The following is a 23,299-nucleotide window of genomic DNA, read 5'->3' as shown; positions in this document are numbered from 1 at the left end:
GTGAGGATGGTGATTTAAGGTCCTAAGAAGGAGAGGGTCATCCCCTCTCCTTGTTGTCTTATTTGCTTGCATTTTTGGCCTTACAAAGGGGCCTATATTTGCAAACTTCTTGAGCTCGGTTCAGGCATTTTTCAGTGGGTTTTAGGACCCCCATAAGCCATTTTTAGAGTTTTTTTGGTCATGTTGAGTGTCCTTCTTGCATGTGTAGAGTAACCCTCTTATTGGCCTTTCAAAGGAGCACCTTATTCTTGCATGTATTGGACACATTTCAGTGGGTATTTGGTCATATTTTGGCATGCCTTAGATCTATTTTTTCTTGGTTTAATGGTCTCTCGCATGCATCATATGCTTGCTTTGCAATCCTATGTTTTGGCCTAACATGCATCATGTTGTGAGATGACATTTTAGCATGATTTTGGTTAGGTTCCAAGAGGGTTTTAGCACTGTTTTGCCATGCTTAAGGTCTGGTTATGGTTGTTTTGATCATGTTTTCCATGATTTGTATAGTCGTCTTGCATTCTAGCTTACTAACCTTGGGTGTGTGGGTCACTAGTATGCTTTACTTGGCTTATTCTCATGATTTGGCATCATTGGAAACCACATTTCAGTCCATATTCCATGTTTGCATACTTGCATTTTCCATCCCTTTCATGCCTTGAAGAGTTGATGGCTTACGCTCCATGTTTAGGTCCTTGTGCATGCATGCTTGTGTGTGCATTTTCATGCCTTTGTTGCATCATTTTGGCCACTGATTTGGGCCTATTTGAGAGCTGCCCATTTTGGTTTAAGACCATTCCCACATGTCGTTGCATGCTCATCCATCTTGCATGCTTGTTAGTTTGCATAACTTGCATGCTTGCATATTTACATTGCTTGTTCACATGCTCATATTGCATGCTTAGCTTCCATGCCTAGGTTGCATAACATTAAGCATGCATGCTTTGCCTCTTGAATTGAGTATGATGGAGGTTGAGTTCATTGTGTGTTTGTGTGCATTATATTTGACATTAAAATGCACAACTTTGTTTCTTGGGCCATCACGCATTGAAATGCGCGATTGGTGGCCCGAGAATTGAACACCATACCCCTTTGAGTCTTAAATATGATAAGGGATGTGGTGGTGCATACATTTGCTTGAAATGCATTGCCATGCTATGTTTTGCCCTCTGCTACTGTCAAAACAGGTTTTGCAGGAAGCTTTGGCCGGCCGGCCATCTATACTGCTGATCGGCCATCCATTGTTGGCCGATGGCTTTACAGATGGTCGATGACCATCCGGACATGGCCGGTGGTGTTCTGTCTTAGCCGGTGGTGTTCCACAGTGTCCATAGAGTGCTCCCTAGGACTTGTGCAATTTTCAGAGGAGCAGAGCAGGGAAAACAGAGGCAAACTTGTGCATGGCGTTGGATTTCTGAGCAAACCCGAACACGTATTGCATTGGGCCCTCTTCCCGAGGCTGTTTACTGCTTTCTTAGATTAGTTAATTTGCTTAACTAGTTTAATTTGTCTGTAATAATTATTTAGCTTGTAGGTTAGTTAATTGTATTATTCTTTTGGTTCCTCCGAGCGAGGGCAAATTTGTAATAAGTGTGGGTGCGTGCGTGCATGTCTTCCAACCCCCACTTCTTTCTCCCTTTTACTTACTTGCTTTGATGGTTAGTATTAGGGCATATTTAATATAGCATACCTTATGCTATGCATGCATGCATCCATACATTTGTCTTGCATGCACCGGGCTTGGCACATCATACTAACTGCATTGTATTTCAATTCCAAGTTGAATACGTGTTAGTTGTAGCATCATCATATGCCATCCATAGATTAGCCGAGCCTATTGTAGCTGCATCTTGCATGTGTTGCATTAGCCATCTTAACATGAACTAGGATCATGCATATGATTACTAACTAGTTTCTGTCTTGGCTCGGAGTACTAGGTAAGCTTTCATGCTTTAGCATCCTTACATGAGTGTGAGTGTTGCCATGACAGCATACTTACTATGTGGCTAGATACTTATGTGATATAAACTTCTTGAGTGCCTATGGGTGAAGGTTGGATTGTTTGAGTTGGGACAGCTCGTTGAAATCCGTGCTTTAGCCTACTTGCGAGTAGCAAACCATTTTCAAAACAAACATGCAATGTTTTGTTCCAATTTAGGCGATTTGGTCTATACTTGTTTGTTGTGCGCATAACATAGTAATTCTAGGCTAATAACCAGAATAAGAACACATAACGTTTTCAAAAACGGATATCACGATTAGTAGAGGCCGATCTTCGGATCAGACGAGAGGAGGTGCTCATAGCTGACCTTCCCCAATCGTACCCAAGCTCCCGAGCCGAGGCAACTTTGGTGATGACGGACACGTGGCCTTTGGCACCGAGTCAGGGTTTCCTAAATTTCCCCATAAAAAATATTTAGGTGGCGACTCTGTATCTGGCAAAGCAATCCATGTTTGGCACTTCTTTTCTAAAAATCCGTTTTCTCAAAACGATTTGCCAGATTTGGACTTTTTGGTTCAGATTAAGAATCGTGACAATTCAAGAGTCCGAACTGTAGCGAGCCCAAAACGAACAGAACGGGATTCGTCCTCCTGGGGCGTTCGGGGACGTCTACAAGGGGGATATGGGTCAGTGGTAGAAATATGCGCATGGGCGCAGGACAATTTTCTACCTCTCACAGTTAGGGAGAAATTAAGAGACCAATTTTCTAAGCTGGTGCAGCTAAACACACTAGGGGCTGAGTTTGAGGCTACATTCACTAGCCTCTCTAGGTTTGCACCTGAGTTAGTAGCGACTAAAGAGCGTCGTTGTTTGGAGTTCGAGAAATGGTTAAGAACCGGGCTCATGTTTCGAATGGCCAAGTCCATGATTAGAGATTATGGGCGCCTTGTGAAGGCGACGGCCCATCTTGAGACCATTATGCAGATAGAAAATGAGAGAATGAGGGGCTCTAGGAGGAGCCAAGACAATCACGGAGACAGTAAGAGGCAGAGGAGTTCTAACCCCTAGTAGTCCCAAGGAGCTCAATCGAGGTCCACTTTTCCAGTACCAAGTTCGGGTTCTAGGAGGGGTGGTCAGGGAGATATTACTTGTTACAAATGTGGTCAATTGGGCCACAAGTCTCTAGCTTGCCTGTGGAGGGAGGAAGGCAATGGTCTGCATTGTCTGCGGCTCGTTCACAGGGCCAGAGTCAAGGGAGAGGGCAGTCGCTCACTTGTTATCAGTGTGGGCAAGCGAGGCACATGAAGAGATTTTGTCCACAGTTGGGTGGCACATCTGGTGTGTCTGGTTTGAGGCATACATAGAGTCACTAGCCTGCATAGTCAACACAAGCCTCGAGGGCCAATCAAGAAGCCTTTTCAGCTCAGTTAGTGCATTAGACTTATGCTCTGAGGGGTGAGCAAGTTGAGAGAGACCTAAGGAGCGTGTGTATGCTGTTACAGTGCCAGAAGATACATTCTTATTTTGCAATTCAGTTGCTAATGTATTGATTGATACGGGTGCATCCTATTCTTTTATCTCGTTTGCATTTGCATCAGTTTTAGGGTTAGAGTTGGCTCAATTAGCATCTCCTATCTGTGTAGAGTCATCTATCGGTGGTGAAGTTATTTTGAAGCAAGGATGTCAGGGTTGTGACATAAAGATTGTCGGTCATCAACTTCCATTTGCATTTGTATTTATTGATATGTCTAGCTTTGACGTCATATTGGGTATGGACTGGTTGTCTTCATACCGGGCTGTTATAGATTGCTACAATCAGAGGATTACTGTATATACCCTAAGAAGTGATTGTTTTTATTTCTTGGAGGACCAGGTGGATAGAGTTTTATCACCGGTATATGATCCGTGTGGGCGGAGTGAACTTAGTTGTCTTCTTGTAACCTTCTTGGGTGGTAAGTGTAATGAAGTTCGGGTTGAGTTGCCAAGAGTGTTTTGTGCATATCCCGATGTCTTTCTCGAGGATCTTATAAGTTTGCCACCTCACCGAGGGATCGAGTTCTCTATTGATTTAGTGTATGGCACGGCACCGGTTTCTACGGCACCGTATAGATTTGCACTTGCTGAATTAAGTGAGTTGAAGATTCAACTCCAGGAATTGCTAGATAAGGGTTTTATCTGCCCTAGTACTTCACCTTGGGGAACACCGGCTCTCTTTGCTAAAAAGAAAGATGGAGCGTTGCGACTTTGTATAGATTATCGGAAGTTGAACCAGGTAACTGTTAAGAACAAGTACCCAATACCTCGTATAGATGATTTGTTTGATCAGTTGAAAGGATCTTATTACTTTTCTAAAATAGATCTGAGATCGGGTTATCACCAGTTGAGGGTAAGGGAGGAGGATATCCCAAAGACGGCATTCCGTACGCGATATGGCTACTATGAGTTTTTAGTTATGCCTTTTGGGCTAACCAATGCACCGGCAGTGTTTATGAATTTGATGAACAGGATCTTCCGTGAGTTCCTAAATTATTTTGTAGTCATCTTTGTGGACGGAATCATGATTTACTCACCCTCTGAGGAGGAACATGAGGAATACTTGCAGGTGGTACTTGAATTGCTTAGAACCCACCAGTTGTATGCTAAGTTTGAAAAGTGTGAATTATGGCTGAGAGAAGTTAAGTTCTTAGGCCATGTGGTATCCGAGGAGGGGGTGACTGTAGATTCATCCAAGATAAAGGCAGTGCAAGATTTGGCACAACCTAAAATTGCTTTTGAGATCCGTAGTTTCTTAGGGTTGGCCGGGTATTATCGTAGATTCGTGAAGAATTTCTTTAGGCTAGCCTCACCATTAACTAGACTGACGAGAAAGGGAATTAAATTTGTGTGGAATAAGACTTGTGAGAAGTTGTTTGAAAAGCTTAAGGTTAGATTTACCACTGCTCTAGTATTGATTATTCCGGAGAGGGGTTTGGGCTATTCGGTATATTGTGATGCCTCACGGGAAGGTTTGGGTTATGTATTGATGCAAGAGGGGAGGGTGGTAGCCTATGGCTCGTGGCAGTTGAAAACACATGAGAGGAACTACCTTATTCATGACCTAAAGTTGGCGACGGTAATCTTTGCTTTGAAAATTTGGATGCACTATCTGTATGGGAAGAAATTTGAAGTGTTTTCTGACCACAAGATTTTGAAATATCTATTTACATAGAAAGACTTTAATTTGAGGCAGATGAGATGGATGGAGTTCATAGAGGACTATGATTTTGAGTTGCATTATCATCCGGGAAAGGCTAATGTTGTGGCTGACGCCTTGAGTAGGAAATCAATTAGCAGTGTGGCTTGTATCGCTATTCGAAAATGGGAGATGTTGGGTACTCTTGGTGAGTTTGACTTACATCTTGGTGAGTCTGTTGAGTCTGCAATATTGTTTACAGTAGTTGCACAACCCACACTTGTGAACCGAGTGTTAGAAGCGCAAAAGAATGATCTTGAAGTAAAAACTCTCCGGGAAAAGATCTCCAATGGGAAGGTGAAAAGAGGCTTGAACGTGTATTCTGACTCGAGACTGTCTATTTGTGTCAGAGTCTTGCCGAGAGGACGTACTCCGAGAGTTTCACTATTCACACCTTGTGGCACATTCGAGGGGCACAAAGATATATCATGACCTGAGTTGCCAGTTTTGATGGAGGGGTATGACGAAGGACGCGACAACGTTTGTATTGAAATGCCTTACTTGCCAACAAGTGAAGGCCGAGCATCAGATGCCAACGGGTTTATTACAACCCTTACCTATAGCAGAGTGGAAGTGGGAGCATGTCACGACGGATTTTGTTGTGGGTCTTCCGAGGACTCAACGGGGTAGTGATGTCATTTGGGTGGTAGTTGACCGGTTGACCAAGTCGGCGCACTTTATATCTATGCTTGTGAGCGATTCGGTAGACTATCTTGCTGCCCTTTACATTAGGGACATAGTAAGGTTGCATGGGGTCCTTATGACGATTGTTTCGGATAGAGATCCGCGTTTCACAGCTTGGTTGTGACAGAGCTTGCATAGTGCCTTGGGCACTGGATTAACCTTTAGTACTATGTATCATCCTCAGACTGACGAGCAGTCCAAGCGTACCATTCAGATCCTTGAGAATATGTTTCGAGGTTATGTGCTTGATTTTAAGGGGTCGTGGGAGAGGCACTTTCCCTTAGTGGAATTTGCCTATAATAACAACTTCCAATCAAGTATTGGCATGGCACCATTTGAGACCTTGTATGGTCGATCGTTTAGATCACCTGTATGTTGGACTGAAGTGGGTGATGCACCTTTGTTGGGTCTAGAGTTGGTTCGAAAAACGACGAAGAATGTAGCACTTATTTGTAAAGGGTTGGTTACAGCTCAAAGTCGTCAAAAAAGTTATACCGATCGTAGGAGGAGACCCTTGTCTTTTGAGGTGGGAGACCATGTGTTCTTGAAGATATTACCTAGGAAGGGTTTGATGAGATTTGAGAAAAGTGGGAAGTTGTCCCCTCGATTTATTGGACCTTTTGAGATCATTGAGCAGGTCGGAGAGGTTGCTTACTGTTTGGCAATACCGCCACAATTTTTCGAGGTTCATGATATGTTTCATATTAGTATGCTTCGGAAGTATGAGCCGAATTCATCGCACGTGTTGGATTGGACCAACTTAAAGGTAGATAAGGATGCCTCGTATGATGAGAGACCGGTGAGAGTTTTGGATACACGGGACCAAGTCTTGTGAGGCAAGACGATATCCTTGGTTAAGGTATTGTAGAAACACCACGGAGTTAAGGAAGCAACTTGGGAGCATGAGTTGGAAGTTCGTGAGAAATATCCAGACTTATTTGTTGATGTTTGAACATATATTGAGATTTTGATTATGTTAATGAAATGTAAAAGCATTGTATATGTTTTAGAAATACAAGGACATTGTACATGTTATGGATGTTTTGGAAGCATGAATTCAATATAAGTATTGCATATGTTTTGAGAACATGGAATATTGTATGTGTTGCATAACTTTGGAAACATCGTTTATGTTGCGTAAAATTGGGAAATTGGGCTTATCACAAACATTGTTAATGTTTTGGGAATATATGAATTGTGCGTCAATGTCGGAACTTACGTATTGAGTTAAAGAGAATGAATGACCGGAAAATGAGTCATGGTAAGAGAATTGAATGGTTATCATTGTTGTAGTTGGTTCTAACATAGTTTTTTTAAAACTTGATTTGAAATTTCGGGGACGAAATTCCTTAAGAGGGGCATCTTATAGCGATTCCGGTTTTGACCCGACTCTTGTTACATTCCGGACTCAGGCTTATGGTTTTTGAATGTTGTTCATTGTCGTTTTTTTCCCTTATTCCTCCTTAAATGTGGTTATTGGATTGTAGTTGTGTATTTTGAACATGTTGGTTGTTTGATTTTCCAAACCTTTGTTGCCCAGATTTTTGCTCATCCACTTGAGCGGCCATTCTTGCTCTCGAGCAGGCTTTGCAAACTCTCAGTATTTTTACAGGCCTGCAAATACTGGAAGATTGTATTCTACGCTCGAGCGTCTAATCTTGAGCTCGAGCAATGTCTTTCGTCTACAAAACTTCTGAAAGTGCGCATTCTGCGCTCGAGCGTCACTTCTCACGGTCGAGCGAAACAATGTGTCTGACGCTCGAGTGTCACTTCTCATGCTCGAGCAGACTGTGTGTATATCAGTTCATAACAGTCACATTTTTACATCACTTTTTCATTCATTTCTCTCTAAAACTCTCCCAAACCCTAGATCTTGAGTTTCTCTCTCTAACACTCATCTTCTCTCTACATTTTCACCTAGATCCATTGAGTTCTCCACCCTAGTGTGTTTGAGAAAAAGGTAGAGTGTCTCAAGATCTTCATTTTGATCTGAATAAAGTTGGGTTTGTGCATCGTTGGAGTTTTATCCTTACCTTGTTCGTCTTTTCTCTCTGAGGTAGGGATTTTCTACACTTTCATATGGTTTTTAACTTAGTTATTCGTTGTTGTGTAACAATAGCGGGATATGAGAGTGTTATGAACAAACCTAGGGTTTGGGTATAAAATCAAAAGAGGAATTCCTAAGATAAAGGTGTTATGAACGGTTATGCGGTTTGAAAATAAGTTTCTATTGTGACAAAGATAGTAGATTTTGACCTTTAGGTTGATATTTGGGGAAATTGAGCTTGCCCTAAAATGGTTCAAATATTTATTGTGTATAAATAAATGGAATTGGTGTTGTAAATATGAAATTGGATGAATGTTGATATAAACAGTGGAGTTGGATATGTATTACCTCACACCTGTGGAAATTTGAATAAATTTTCTGTCTTGAGATTGAATATCTGTTTAAAAATATATGTATTGGGCTATCGGTTGAGGATAGTTATAATTATTGTAGAAATTACATGAGGATTAAGTGAATTAAAACTAATCTATTGTTGATTATCATTGAATATGACTATATTTTAAATGCAGTGTATATGTATGATGTTTGGGAGGAGAAAGAGGATGTACTCCATGTTTGGGAGGAGATACGAGATGGATTCCATTGAAATTAAGTTGGCCGGAGTGTCTGGGTGAAAGTCCCGAAACCGCGCGTATACATGGGTGCCGATCCCACAGGACAAAATTTTCGTAAAATGGCAAATTGAAATGTTTGTGTGGTAATTGTGTTAATTGGAGAACCACTGAGTTGTAGTCTCAGTTCGGTTGTTAAACTATAATGAAATTGGCTCATGAATTGAAATGAATTGAATGAAAATAGATTAAGATATGAACTTGGTACTTTATGATTATATAAAGTGTGAATGTTTTGTTACAGGCATTATATATGCGCATTGTTTTTTTGATCGGCAAAGAAAAAATTCCATTAAAACATGAAATTTAAAAGGTACAAGAAAAAAAACGCATTGAGAGAGATTCGAAGAGTAAAAACTCACTCTCCTACTACTGCTACTCACGTTTTTACAACTGACCCCTTGACCTCACAAATTATATTTTAAAATTCAAATAAAACAACAAAAAAACCCAAAAAAAACTACAATTCAAACTCTTGAGCCCCACACCTAACACTGATACACAAAGAACACCCACACCTGCCTCGACTGCCGAAGACCACCTAAAGCACTGACACCTAAAACACTGAGCCCCACGTCTACTGCTGTCGAGAACCACCCATGACAGCAAACCCTGCTGGTTACTCCTCCTTGGCTCAACAAATTCCTAGCTCTCGTCTTTAACCTCCGCCGGAAATTGTTACTAGTGCCTCCTGTACTGCTGCTGCGGCCTCCTCCTTAGGTTCTTCTTCAGCAGCCACTGGCTCTGCCTCTGGACATGGAGCTGCTAGTGCCTCCTCTACTGTCGCTGGTGCTGGAGCTGCTCTGCCTCTGGAAATGGAGCTGCTTCAGCAGCCACGCTATTACTCTGAAAACCCAAATTACCAACTACTTCTGCCACGGTTTACTCACCCAAACAACTCCCTCAGTTGATCCTCACCAACAAACGCTGAGCAGTCCCCTCTAAGAAGACCCGACGCCATTCACCTCTTAACCGAACAAAAGCACCGATCACCAAAGATTTGAACGGAAATCACCCCTCAAACTCCCACTCGCACGGAGCGCTCGAATGAAGAACCTAAACAACTATGAAACCTTCATCCCTCAAACTCCCGCTCGCAGTAGAAGTGCCCGAATGAAGTTCCTGAACCAACCCATCCATGATCAACGCAGCTACCCTAAACCGAAATCCATGGCCGAAACTGAACACCATGGCCGAAGCAAAGATAGATCTAAAACCTCCCAAGGAAAACACAGCTAAAGACCCCAAAGAAAACCTGAGAGAACAGACACCCTAAACAAAAACGAAAGGACAAAACAGCATCCTAATCAAATCTAGAGATTAGATCTGTAAAAGGATAAAACCGAAAAACAAAAGGGGGCTCAAGATTATAAAAGAAAAAGCAACAACACAAGAGGAAAAGCTAGGCCAGCCAACCGCCATGGCCAAAGGCGGCGGCCAGCTGGCCAGAGGTGAGGCCCCTAGTACATTATATCTTTGTTAAATTTCATATATTGTACTAGGTTTTGGCTCACCCTATTTGGGAAAAAAACTATTTTAAGGTATTGGTGATATGCCTCCACCAATGTAATAGTATAGAGGGACATTTGAGAGCAAGAGCTTCTTTTTTTTGTTGTATTATTTTGAATAGTCAAGGGTTTTAACTGTTTTGAGCTAGGCTCACTTTTATTGCAACCAAGCAATGACTTTGAAAGATAAGCCTATAGGGAATATGATTACATGTTTAGTTTTCAGTTCTCTTATCATTGTAACACATGCTGTAGATTCAAGATGAACAGTTTGTGAATGTATATCGCATATGTTATCTTTGTATACGAACTTTGATGAATAAAAGCATATTATTTCTATTATTCTTTCGCTTATGGTTTGTATTTATTGTATCATTTTGGGAGCGTTTCAATACAACCTTTAAAAAAAAAAGATAAAAAATGGGAATAAAATCAAGAAGAATTTCTTTTTCTTAATGATTAGAATTTAAATTTAAAAGAAATGAAAACGAAAAAAGAAAAAAGGAGAAGAACATTCAATAAAAAATCCAAACAATATCAGTATATATTTATTTTTATGAGTTCTTCTATGACGATTTATAGATGTACATGAGTAGAGAGAGTAGAGGGAGAACATGAATATTATAAATAAAATATACATAGGAATTGACAACCAGTGAACATGTAGTTGAGCGGTTGCCAACATTATTTGGGAACTTTAGGTTTTAATCAAAAAAAAATTATAAATTATTATAAATTATTACATATATATTTTTATTTTTTTAAACATATTTTCATAAAAAAAATTAAAATAATTAATTCTTAAACGAGGCCCGGCAAGTCTCACGGACCCGTTAACAAGCCGTTCAAACCCATACAAGCAAACCAGTTTCACATCATTATGACCCGCTTGATAAACAAGCAGGTATAAACCCATATATTACGGCGGATATGGGCGGGTTCGGATTAGGATTGCCACCTCTAACTTAGCTGTAGCTAATGTTTTAGATGGAAAAGAAAAAAGTGTCCTTTTATTCTTTTTGCTTTTAAAATTTGATTTTTTACCGAGTTTAAGACTTTAAACTATTTGTGTTTTGGATGGATATTTTAATAAAACTAGTGATTGGATATGTACATTGCACGTGATTCCTGATTTTTTTTTTTATCAATTATTAGTATTGTAATTATACGTATCTCTTAAATTGGTATATGATATGTAGGTATGAATAAATTGATCTGTATTTAAAATATAACTACGTAAGAAATGAATACATACTCGATTGAATAATTTAAATGATAAATGAGAAAATTTATAAATATAAACATTAATTTAAAGTTAAATTGTTGAGATCACAATCTTATCTTAAACAATAAACAGATCCTTTAAATATAGTATTATACAAAAAAATTTCTATCGACTTCTCATCTCAATTTTTCATAATCCGTACATGTAATATAATTGAAAGTATCAAATTAATTGCATAATTATGCAATTTTGTTTAATAATTTACCTCATAATACAAATTCATTAAATTCACTATTACATATTATTTGCATATTATTAGTGTAAGAATACATTAATATCAATATGTAATATATTTTTATATATTAGAGTTGTTGAGTCTCGTTTCCTGTTCCATGAATATCTTGCATGATGAAAAATATAACATCAGTCATTAGTATATTTTCATTTATGTAGAAAATGTGAATTAATTTTTTTTAAGAAAATGGAATGATATTGTATTTTAATATTTCAATCGATATAGGAATTTCATAATTGTTTTCACAATATTTATAGATCCATGCTTATAATGTTTACAAGGTTACTTTCATAAACTGCCAAGTTACATAATTTATTATGTCATCTATAAGTAATCAACATATGACAAAAATTGATCGAAACTTTTTATTTGATGTACTTTTTTATTTGATGTACTTACGTTCTGCATTATTAAGTTGCTAAGATAATGTTTGAGCATCATTTTTTTTCTTATAATTCGACTAAAATGTGTGTATAAGGTATATTATTTGTTTTTGAATTTCACAATAGATAAGAGAATTCTTACTTTAATTTGTCTAACTTTACTTTGATAGCATGTAACAAGAGATCTTCTGTAATTTTTGTTTCATTATCTTCTTATTTTTCTCCTTGCTCACAATTATAACTCACTGTAATACAAATATGTTAATGAGTAAGAGTTTGCGACGATATCATATTGTTATGAATTTCAAAATCTTTTTTTCCTCAATATTGTGATTTTTTTTGTGAGGAAAAAAAAGTACAATTATTTTCGTTAGGGGTGTGTGCGGTGTGATTCGAGTGGTTGGAGAATAAAATTATAAACTGAATGACGGATTAGCAGATTTACGAATTAACAAATTGTAGTTTGAGTGGTTTTGGACGAATTAGCGGATTGAAGAATATTCTATCCAATTAGCAAGCATTTGCATAATACATAATACAAATTAATTTTACATTATATTTTTCATATATATAACTACTAATTTGTAATAAATTTTACATATTAAATCTCTTTCACATTCATTTTTATTTTGATATTTCATTATAGGTTGAAAAATATATATGTATTAACTATAACGGAGCGGTTTCGAAGGTAAATTATGAAATTTAAAATTTAAATTACGGTTAGCGGATAGAGTGGTGTGAATTTATGTAGATCGGTACAGTTTTAATGGATTGGATGATATTTTGCACAACTCTAATTGTCTTGATTGAGTTGATTTGCAAAGTTTTGGTTTGTTATTGAAAGTGTTTATTGTGGATATTTATTTGTATAGCATGCATGTATATATGTATTAAACATAAATTGATAAAAAAACAATATACAATTCTACAGTTTTTTTCCTAACAAATATAACTATATTAATAAAGCAATATATATTAGAAAATTAAAGTATCTAATGATAATATAACATTACAAATTGACAATATAGGAATACAATAACATATATAAATTTACATTTATATTTTTTATATAAATAGACATTGACATATATAAGATATCACAAAAGTAGTATGTGAAATCGTTTGTAATAATATAATACAGATAATAATGATGAGTTAATTGTTCATAATTAAATAGTTGGTCATAGTATAGATATTTAGTGTTATATTTTTGTGCATATGTATCACTTTTAATTAGATTTTTAAATTCACATAAAAATTGAAAGGAATTTGTAAATAATTTGTGTAAAATTAGAAATTAGTGAAAAAAGATTAAAATAAAAAAAATAAAAAGAGAAGTTTTATAGGTGCCGTTTCGTAATATTTACGTTTTTAGTTTTCTGTTTATATTTATAAAAATTTAAAAAATTCAAATAAAAACTTGTTTGGTAAAATTTTTAATTTATAAATCAGTGGTCTCAGTTTATAAATTTGGCCAAAAAATGAAAACACAAAAAATGTGTTTTCATTTTGAGTTTTCAGTTTTTTTTTTTTTACCACCCAACATTAGCCACCACCCACCACCATTTTCCACCACCGTCTTTCGCCACCACCACCTACTCCCACCACCACCTGTCACTACCACTCACCACCCACCAGCCACCACCAGCCACCACCCGCCACCACCACCCACCTGCCACCCACTCGCTACCACCACCCACCCCTCACCACTACCACCACCACCACCACCTACCATCCACCTGTCATCCACCCGCCACCTACCACTATCATCCACTGCCCGCCACCACCACCCGCCACCCACTCACCGCCCACTCACCACCCACCTGCCACTACCATCCACCACCTGCCACCACTAGCCACCTGCCACTCACTTGCCACCACCGCTCACCACCACCACCACCACCACCACCACTCACCACCACCACCACCATCACCCAGCACCCACCTGCCACCACCACCCACCACCACCACCACACACTCGCTACCACCTACCACCCGCCATCGTCACCCACCAGCCCACCACCCGCCACCTACCCGCTACCACCCACCACCACCCGCCATCCGCCACCCACCTGCCACCCGCCACCGTCACCCACCCACCCATCCATCCACCCGCCACCACCCACCACCACCCGCCATCCGCCACTTACCTGCCACCACCACCCACTCGCTACCACCCACCGCTTGCCACAGTCACCCACCCACTCACCACCACCACCCACCTGCCACCACCACCTACCACCACCCGCCACCGTCACCCACCACCACCCACCACCACCCACCCGCCACCACCCACCACCCACCGTCACTACTTTCCACCACCGTCTTCCGCCGCCACTTGCCATTTCTCACTCTTTTTTATATTTTTAAAATTTTTTTAAACATTTTGTCAATTACCAAACGCGTTTATAGTTTATGTTTTTCTAAAAATAAACAAAAACCAATTTATAAAATTTTTGTAAATATAAACTGAAAACGTAAACGTTACCAAACACACCCATAGTGTTTTGTTTGGTATATCTTTTCAAACTTTTATTCTGAATTTTTTGGTTTTCATTTTTTTTAATCTTTGACACCATTTTTTTAATAACTCTTTTATTTTCTTTTTAAATTCACTTAATATAATATTTTTTAATTTTTAATTTTATTTTTAGATTTAGATTCACTTAATCTAAATACACATAGAAAATAATTTCTTGTGTATTTTTTTTGGAAAAAAAATATTAATATTAAATAATAATAATAACAACAACAAAAATATAATAATAAAAAATAGTACATGTTTGAATTTATAAATTTTTTTACCAATATTTTACTTTTTAATTCTATTTACATTATTAGATATTAGATTTTCATGTAAAATTATAATTTAAATATAAAATATGGGGAAATTTTAGTATATTTAATTACAAAAACTGAGAAAATATCAAAAATTAAAAACTGAAAAATATATTTAAAAAATAAAACCAACGAAAGTGATTCTTGTTTAGAATTTTGATATCATATCTTAGTTATTAAAGTACCATGCAAGATTTTACGGTTCATAAAATATGATTTAAATAAAAAGAAAGTATATGAAAAATAACTTGCAAATTTTTGAGATGCAATACAAATTTCTGTTTTATAAACGCATGCGCTTTTCTCTGTCTAGATTTGAATGAACGCATGTAACTTTAAGATTCAATTAAAATTATTCACAGTGATTTAATCCATGATGGACAATTGTAAATATTATGTATATCGAAGTGGACCTAAAAAATAAAAAAGAGTAATCAGTGTGTTTGGTTTCAATTTTCAAAAAATTAAGTTTTTCTTTTTTGTATTTTTTTGTTTTTAGTGAATATTTTTAAAATTTTAAATAATTTTTTTACTTTTTTAGTTGCACCTTACTTAGATGTATCTAAACAGTAAAATATTTATGAAAAAATATTTTAAAAAATTAACAAATACACAAAAATATGAAAAATTTACTGAATTTTTTATTTTTTGGTATTTAGTGTATTTTTAAAAGATTTTTTTTTACAAATATTATGCTTTTTAAGTGTATTATGTTAGGTGTGTCTAAAAATTAAAAAAATTACTGAAAATATTAAAAAAATTTCATTGAAAACGTTAAAATATGAAAAATAAAAAAGTAAAATTTTCTGAAAACTGTTTTCTAAAAATCAAAACCAAACAAGCTGAATAGTTTTTTATTCAATTATCATCAATATAAAAAATAGATAAATGATTTATTTATTTATAAGAAATGAGGCATTTTTTTTATATTTATATAGGACTTGTGGAATATATCATTTTTGAGTGTTCAACTTTAAAAATAAAGAGATAATTAGTTTATATGGGACTCTTCATGACTTTTTAAAAATATAGTAGATTTGAGAGTATAAAATTGAGATTTAAAAAAATTTAAAAAAATATGAAAACTCTTCACACTTTTATAATAGTAGTAGATGAAGCAAAATACTAAGCAGTCAAAATTATAAAGTGGCTCAGCCTATTACTAAAATTACGTTAAGGTAGAGTACAAATGGCCCAAATCGCAAGAGGGTGGTGAATTTTTTCTAATATAAATTTTAGAGTAAAAGTTTAGAAAAAATATAATGGGTGTGTAATGCAATCAAAATTGACACAGATAATGTGCAAACACAAAGATAAATATGATAAAATGCATATATTCAGTATAAGAAGATATAAAAATATTATTTTTTCATCTATACGACTAGCGAATTACGAATGATAAGGAAATAAGTGTTATATGAATTAAAACATTAAAAAAATTCAATATAATTATGCCAATTTGTGAGGCTTAATATATTTTTTCTAAATCTCAAGAGAAAGTATAATTTACCCTAAATTTTATGTTTTTTTTTATTTGATAGATTACACCTTTTATCTTCAAACTTTCACTCAAAGTTTACTTTGATATCCTCTAATTATAACAATTAAATTCTCAAACATCAACATACATTTTAATGTAATCATCCTGTCATCACTACAGGAAAAGGGGGATTTGGTGGCGTTTTGTTAACGACGTTTCTGTAAACATCACTGTTATTAGTATTTAACGGCGTTTTATAAACGCCGCATATTCTATTAAACAAAACGACACCGTTTTATGATGGGAGGCGTTTAAAAACGCCTCCGAATGTGGTGACCTACACGCGTCCCTTTTTTGTGAAAACCTTATTTTGAATCAGAGCCTACATACGCACAGATCTCTCAACCCTTAATACATGCGCACAGATCTCTCTCTCTCAACCCTCTCCATCGAAGCTTAAATCAAAGAAGATTCAGATCGAAGCCCCGATTTGAACAAAACCTGATTCAGATCCATCGAAGCTTAAATCAAAGAAGATTCACTACACCCGTGATTTCACTCTCTCTTGCTTCAAACCCTTTCGTTTCTCTCGATTCAAACCCCTTCATTTAGTAATCGATTAATCTGCAACCCTTCTCTTCAAGTATTCGATTCACCTCTTCTTATAGTCAAGTTCGATTGAAGATGATACTTACTGATGGAATCATTCGATTCAGGTTTGCTAGGTTTTATCTAGATCAGATCGATCGATTGAAGATCTATTGATCGATTGAACGTGATTTCGAAGTTCAACCTTCTTCAGCTCGGTGATTCAATCTCAGATTCGTTTGGCGATTTCGAAGTTCTCTCTCGATTTCAAAGCTCGGTGATTCAATCTCAGATTCGTTCAGCGAGGAAAGTGAGCACCATCATCTACCAAGGTGAGCACCATCGCTTCAGATTCGCTTGTTTTTTTTCCCCTAAATTAGCATGTTGAATTTTCCTAGCATGTTGAATTTTAATCTCTGTTTTTTTATTACCCTAAATTAGCATCAGTTTGGATTGATCAATCAGTGTAGCTTAGATATTTAGGTAGAATATCTGGTTACATTATTATTATTATTATTATTTTGAATTCTAAAATATAGAACAGTTCATTATATCTTGGAATGGATTGTGATTTTGTATTCAATATTGAGAAAAAATCTAGCTTAATTCAATTTCTTGCATAATTTTTTTTACAGACAGTAATAGATATTGATATTTGAACAATTTGTGTATCCTCTGCTTTGCTTCTTTACGTGTCTGATAGAAGAATGTAAATTGTAGTCTCTTTGTGAAGAGATTACCATAGCCGCCTTTATTCATAAGGATACAAATAAGTGTTGGTGCCAAAAATGATTAATAGTAATAAGAGTTGTGTTATCTTCCTCAAAATTCTCATCAATTCAATGTCTTCTTTGAAAAAAAAAGAAAAAAGAAAAAGTGCTTTCATTACTATTCATTTTTAATAAAGTTAATAAATGAACACTTTTGTTAATTGTTTCCGAATCTCCTTTACCCCATAGTTACTGGTGCGGTCTGGACATGGGAGCACAGGCAATGCCACAAGAATGCAAATGCCATCCTCATCCTCCAAATCAACACATCTGCAAATGCTACACTTTATGTGGCTTTCACCACCCACCTTCACTTTCACCTTCACCTTCACCCTCACCCTCACCCTCACCCTCACCCTCTCCCTTGACCGTTGAAATGAAACCATAATTGATGTTCAAAGAAACAAATTTAGTAAATTAATTACAATGCCTCTCAACAAAAAAGATTGGCAATGATTCAAGCTTATTTGTAGTTTTTATCACTTGGGTTTCTATTGTTTTTCTCTAATAACTTCAACATATACTGAGACGGTTGAACAAATTGACAAACTGTCCTAGAGATCGACAGTGAGCAGGCAATTCTCTCCTATATATATACATAGTAGTGGTGGTGGTGGTGGTGGTGGTGTTGTTGTTGTTGTTAGAAAGAAAGAATAAAAGATGCGAGGGAAAGACATGGAGAATGAGGTGTTCGTCGGTGGGATTATACCCCTTCTTTACAACCAGCCCAAAATTTAAATTAGAAAGAAAAAGGAAGACAAAGTAAAGAGAAAGTAATGTGGGACTGAGCAATATGATATTTGTGAAACCATATAATTGTGTGTTGATTTGTAAGTGTATGGAGCGAAGTGGTCCAACTTGAGTTAGTGATTATCTGTATATTTATCGCTTCGAATTATGCATTTTGGGCTATGTACAAGTGTTTCTAATTAATAGATCATTAAAACATGTGATGCTTTTGGAAGTTTAGCCACCATGCTCACCACAACACAGCTAAGAATTTCATTGCATTTCTAGTGTCTGGGAGTTTCTAGTGAAACAGAAAATGGACAGGATGCTGTTTCTTTTTGGTTTAGATAATCTACAACAATAATTATAATGCTTTTTTATTTGGTATGGTTTCTCTCATTGCCTATTCGATTCTATTCTTTTTTTTTTTTTTTGAACATTTATGTTTAAACAGAGAATTATGCCTTTTACTGGTAAAGTAAAAAATGGGCTATGCATTAATAAGACTCACAAGTTTGATCCCAACATACTGTTTTTATCTTACTCTGGTCAAGCCGTAAAGCTTCTAATGCTGCTAATGCGAATAACTTGTCTGCACTTCTAATTTGATTTCCATAAATCTTCTTCTTGGGGACTGTTTACTTGTCTCAAGTTTGATATATTAATTTCAGAATTATGTGGTTCTAATATTGCAAAGTTACTTTTATTCTGTAGACTGTGATTTCTGCACTGCTATCTGTTTTACAAGAGGATTTCAAGGCTACTGAGATTGAGGTATTGCCATTTTCTTAGCGACTTCCTGAGTACTTATTTTTCTTCATAAGGTACTCTACCAGTCATTAACAAATTTACTTTTCTTGAACAATCTAATTTAGCCTAAATCATCTCATTGTGTGATATGTTCCACTTCAAAGGTCGTCACTTATTTTAATTACTATTTTATGATGTGTGCATCAGTGATTTTGTTTTATTTTCTATAGCCAAAGTTCTCTCTATGCTTGGCATCCTTCAGAAGGTTCTAAGCCTCATTTCGGCAGCCTCTGTGAGATAAATCTAAAGATATATCTTATTATGCTCTAATAACCCTTACCTAATGTAGTGTTGCTATAGGACAATTATTATTATTATTTTTTTGGTCAAGTATTATTATTATTCTTTTATTATTTTAGTTTTTTTTTCCTTCCCTTCGGTGAAGTATTCTGAATTCTGATAGCATCCATTGGTAGATGCACCTATCTTAATTTTGATTGTGTCCACTGCTAGATGCACCTATCTTAATTTTGATTGTTTCCTCCTATGTGACTAAAAAATAGTTTGTCACAACGCATTCATGCTTGACACTGGTGTATCATGTATGTCTAGTGAATGTGCTGAACTGTTTGTTAGAGAATGTTTTATTTTGGCTGATTTGGTACCTTTTATTATCATAGATCATGAATAATTTGAGTTATGAGTTATTGTTTTGTTTTCTAATTTTTTATCATAATTTCAGAAACAAGCTGCCAAGAAGGATGTATTTCAGTTGTTTGCTGAGAAGGTGGAATATTTCAGAGGAAAAGAAGGATGTACTTCCAGCTATGTATTAATATCTTAGAATGGATTGTGATTTTGTATTCATCATATTCTAAAGACATACTAGAATCAGATAAGAACCTAGAAATAGAAAACATTGGCAATTTTCTACTGGGAAAGAATCTTTTGGTGCGCTGTGATTTTTAGATATATGTTAGTTTGTGATTAATGTTAAAATATGATTTTTGGATATATGTTATTTTGTGGGTAATGGTGATTGAATATTAATTGAATGAGAAATTGAATTAATGCTTCATTTGTTATTTGAATAGGAGTTATTATTTTATATGTTAGTTTCATTACAGGTGTTTGAATGGGAGTTAATATTTTATATGTGTTAGTTTTATTATAGGTAAATGTGCATCACATATCACTTCATTTTACATATCCACCACTAATGACATGGCTTGTAAAATCGAGCACTGACATGCACTAGTATGTCAAAATCTGACTCTAGTAGATAGTTGAGCAGTAATAGAAAAAATCTAGTGAGATGTTAGTGCTGGTTAGCAAACTGTTAGCTAGCATTTCAATTCAAAACAATAAAGTTCAACTACACCTCCATCTGCTTGTACTTGCTAGTATATGTACAGACATGATAAAGCGTTGATGCTACATCCTCCATACCCTAGAGTAGATAGCATTAGTAATGGTTGATGCCTTTGCAAGTTGTTACACCATTCAGTTTGTTTTGGTTTTCTTCTCAATTTCAATGCTGTTTGCAGGGTGTTTACTGGTTTTTAAAAAAATTGCACCTTGGATGATAGCCCATATGTACGCTTAGGCTGGGCTGTTGAGCTTTTAGTTATCTATCTTTGCTAATATGTTTATCATCTTGTGTGTTAAAGCTATTTTGTGTTTCTTTGTGTTGTCTTTAGGAACAACAAAAAGGAAGGAATTGCATGGGACAACCTGTGTCCATGCACTCTCTGGAACATGGGGATTAAAACCCGATGGCACTGTTTTTCAAGCTTATAGAATACATTTTACTTGTAATATACCTGGTGTGCATTACTCTAGTTTTGTTCTTTTGATTGACTCAAAGCTAGATGATTGTGTGGGAAGTGTTGAAATGGAACTTTTCTTACTTTCGAAGTTTGTGAAATCTTCGGTTTCTTCATGTGGCGAAATACATCTAGATGCAGAACAGGTTCAAGCATACGTTTAAAATAATTTGGGTTCTGTTTTACGTGAAACACTTCTACTAATGCCAAAGCATTCTGTTTTTCCTTGTTAGGTGGTGCGAGCAATGTGCTTCAAATCTATGGTTCATTTCCATTGTTATAAGATTTTGTAAGTTGCTTTTAAATGTGTAATTTATTAATTTATCTTGTTCTTTCAGTGCAAAATGTGTTCTAAGACTTATGGAGACTACGTAATTAAATGTTATGAGAATCCAATAGCTCTCTCTCTCTCTCTCCTGATGTTTGTAAATTGGTTGAAGAGGTATTCATGATTTTAAGGCTTGGTATCTAGGCAGCATGCATTTACAAGACGTGCCTTGTCTGACACACTTGATATTCGTACCACTGTCCAGACTTGAACCAATTCTAGAGTGATTTTTTCCTAAAATTTTCTAGAGTGCTACATTGTGTGATGTGACTTGCCAGTAAATCTCAACCACACAATGTAGCACTCTAAGAAATTTTAGAAAAATTTCACTCTAGATCCTTAGTGGTCTCATATCATTCCTCGGTCTCATATCCATGCCAGCAGCAACGGATCAAAAAAAAAAAGCAAACCATATTTCCCATCACATAAACATGCCATGAAACCATATTTCCCACCGCTTACACATGTGACTTTTTACGATGACATTAAGGTTTGTTACCTAACATTCGATGAAATTTACAAGTTTTTATGTGATCCTGAGGATGTTCCATCTATTCCGTCCCCAAAACACTTTCACTGCGTAAGTTCCCTGTCTATTTCAGATTAGTTTAGCCCTTTCTTCTCCTATTTCTGTGGGGTCATACTTTTATACCTCGCAATCTAAAAGACTCGATAGGTTTGAGAAAGGTTTGACAAATAGTTTCGAAATCAGATAAACTATATAAAATGGATAGTTTTGAAATATTAATTAACTGTGAAAACAATGAGTAATATAATATGTTACTCAAAGCCATTATATATTTGATTCCAATGCAAAAGAAAATCAGCTCGAAAATTGTATATGTCTACTTTTACTCAAAGTCATTTACAAGACATGATTTTTTCCTGACTCGAGTTTTTTCTTCTAGTTTTTGTTCTATGTGAAGTCATGATTTTCAGTTAAGTTCAAGGTAAACTATAACTTTAATTACAGCTCCAACCGTAGTCATTTTGGTCTCACTGGTAACTTCAAACACACACTGGTAACTTCAATCATGTTGTGTGGTAATAATGAAAAAGTGAAGTTGATAATACTCTTATTTTGGTGTTTGAACACATTATTCGTTACTTTATTTGTTGAGGGTTAGTAAGATAATATTTCAGTGCAAGCCTTTTCTGGTATTTTTTATGTAGTCCTCTTTGCAATTTAAAATCACTGTTAAATTGTGAATTTCTTCAGAATGCAGTTGGTTCTCATTTATACCCTCAGAATCCAGTCCTCCGCCTTGGAAGTCAGCTCAACTTCAGTGTAGAAGGTTGGTGTATGATAAAATTTTACATTAATTTTTAGTTGGTCACAACTAAAACTCACAAATCCATTTCGGAAATCTAGATCTAAAAGACAACATTGAGTTAATGTTTAAAAAGCCATACTAATTGTATATGTCAGGTAGAAATCTTAGTCTGAAATTGATGAATAATTCAAATGCTATTTTTTTTTTGTCTGAAATCTATACTAAACCATTGGAACAGCTTAGCTCAGCTAACTCTAATCCTTAAGTTGGATATGCCCAGTAGTTGCAGGAATGCCATCAAGGATTTATCCGTTGGGTTAAGCTTGAAAGCTCAAACATTGAGTGTTTATATTTAAGAGCTTCTTCCTTCCATGCTATTGGAGAATATAGAGAAGCGGTATTAGGGATTCTTTTTCTTGATTTTCCCATTTAAACTACTGGGCATCATGCTCAATTCTTCTTTGCTTTGGTTTACTAAATTTCATTTTATGATAAAGGTGAAGGATTATGATGCAGAAAATTACAAATTATATGAAGAAGTTGGAGAAGGTGTCAGCGCCACTGTTCACCGGGCTCTCTGCATTCCTTTGTGTTGACTGGGATTTGGGAATGTATCCTGCTCAAAATTGTCTTTGTTGTACATGAACCTATTATGATTAATTGAATACGAATCCCTATTCTGCATTGTAATGATGTGTAATATGCTTGACTATTCCATTGCATCTGCATGTGCAAGCAAATGACTTAACCTATTTTTTCTTTTTATTT

The 23,299-nt window shown here is 36.0% G+C and overlaps 1 long non-coding RNA gene across 2 annotated transcripts; it reads left to right on the top strand.

The window, feature by feature from the left end:
* The first annotated feature begins 19,078 nt into the window (after nt 1–19,078).
* On the top strand, nt 19,079–23,299 carry LOC145790823 (uncharacterized). Of its 2 annotated transcripts, XR_014330053.1 has the most exons (3): nt 19,079–19,127; nt 20,804–22,552; nt 22,815–23,299. It is a non-coding gene; the product is annotated as an uncharacterized LOC145790823 (long non-coding RNA). The 2 variants fall into 2 exon arrangements; XR_014330052.1 differs by lacking the exon at nt 19,079–19,127 and having other exon boundaries at nt 20,300–22,552.

Source organism: Camellia sinensis, chromosome 5 (genome assembly GCF_055761805.1).
Source record: "Camellia sinensis isolate YWXY chromosome 5, ASM5576180v1, whole genome shotgun sequence".
Taxonomy (NCBI): domain Eukaryota; kingdom Viridiplantae; phylum Streptophyta; class Magnoliopsida; order Ericales; family Theaceae; genus Camellia; species Camellia sinensis.
The sequence above is the reverse complement of the archived record's forward strand: the minus strand, read 5'-3'. Positions and strand labels throughout refer to the sequence as shown.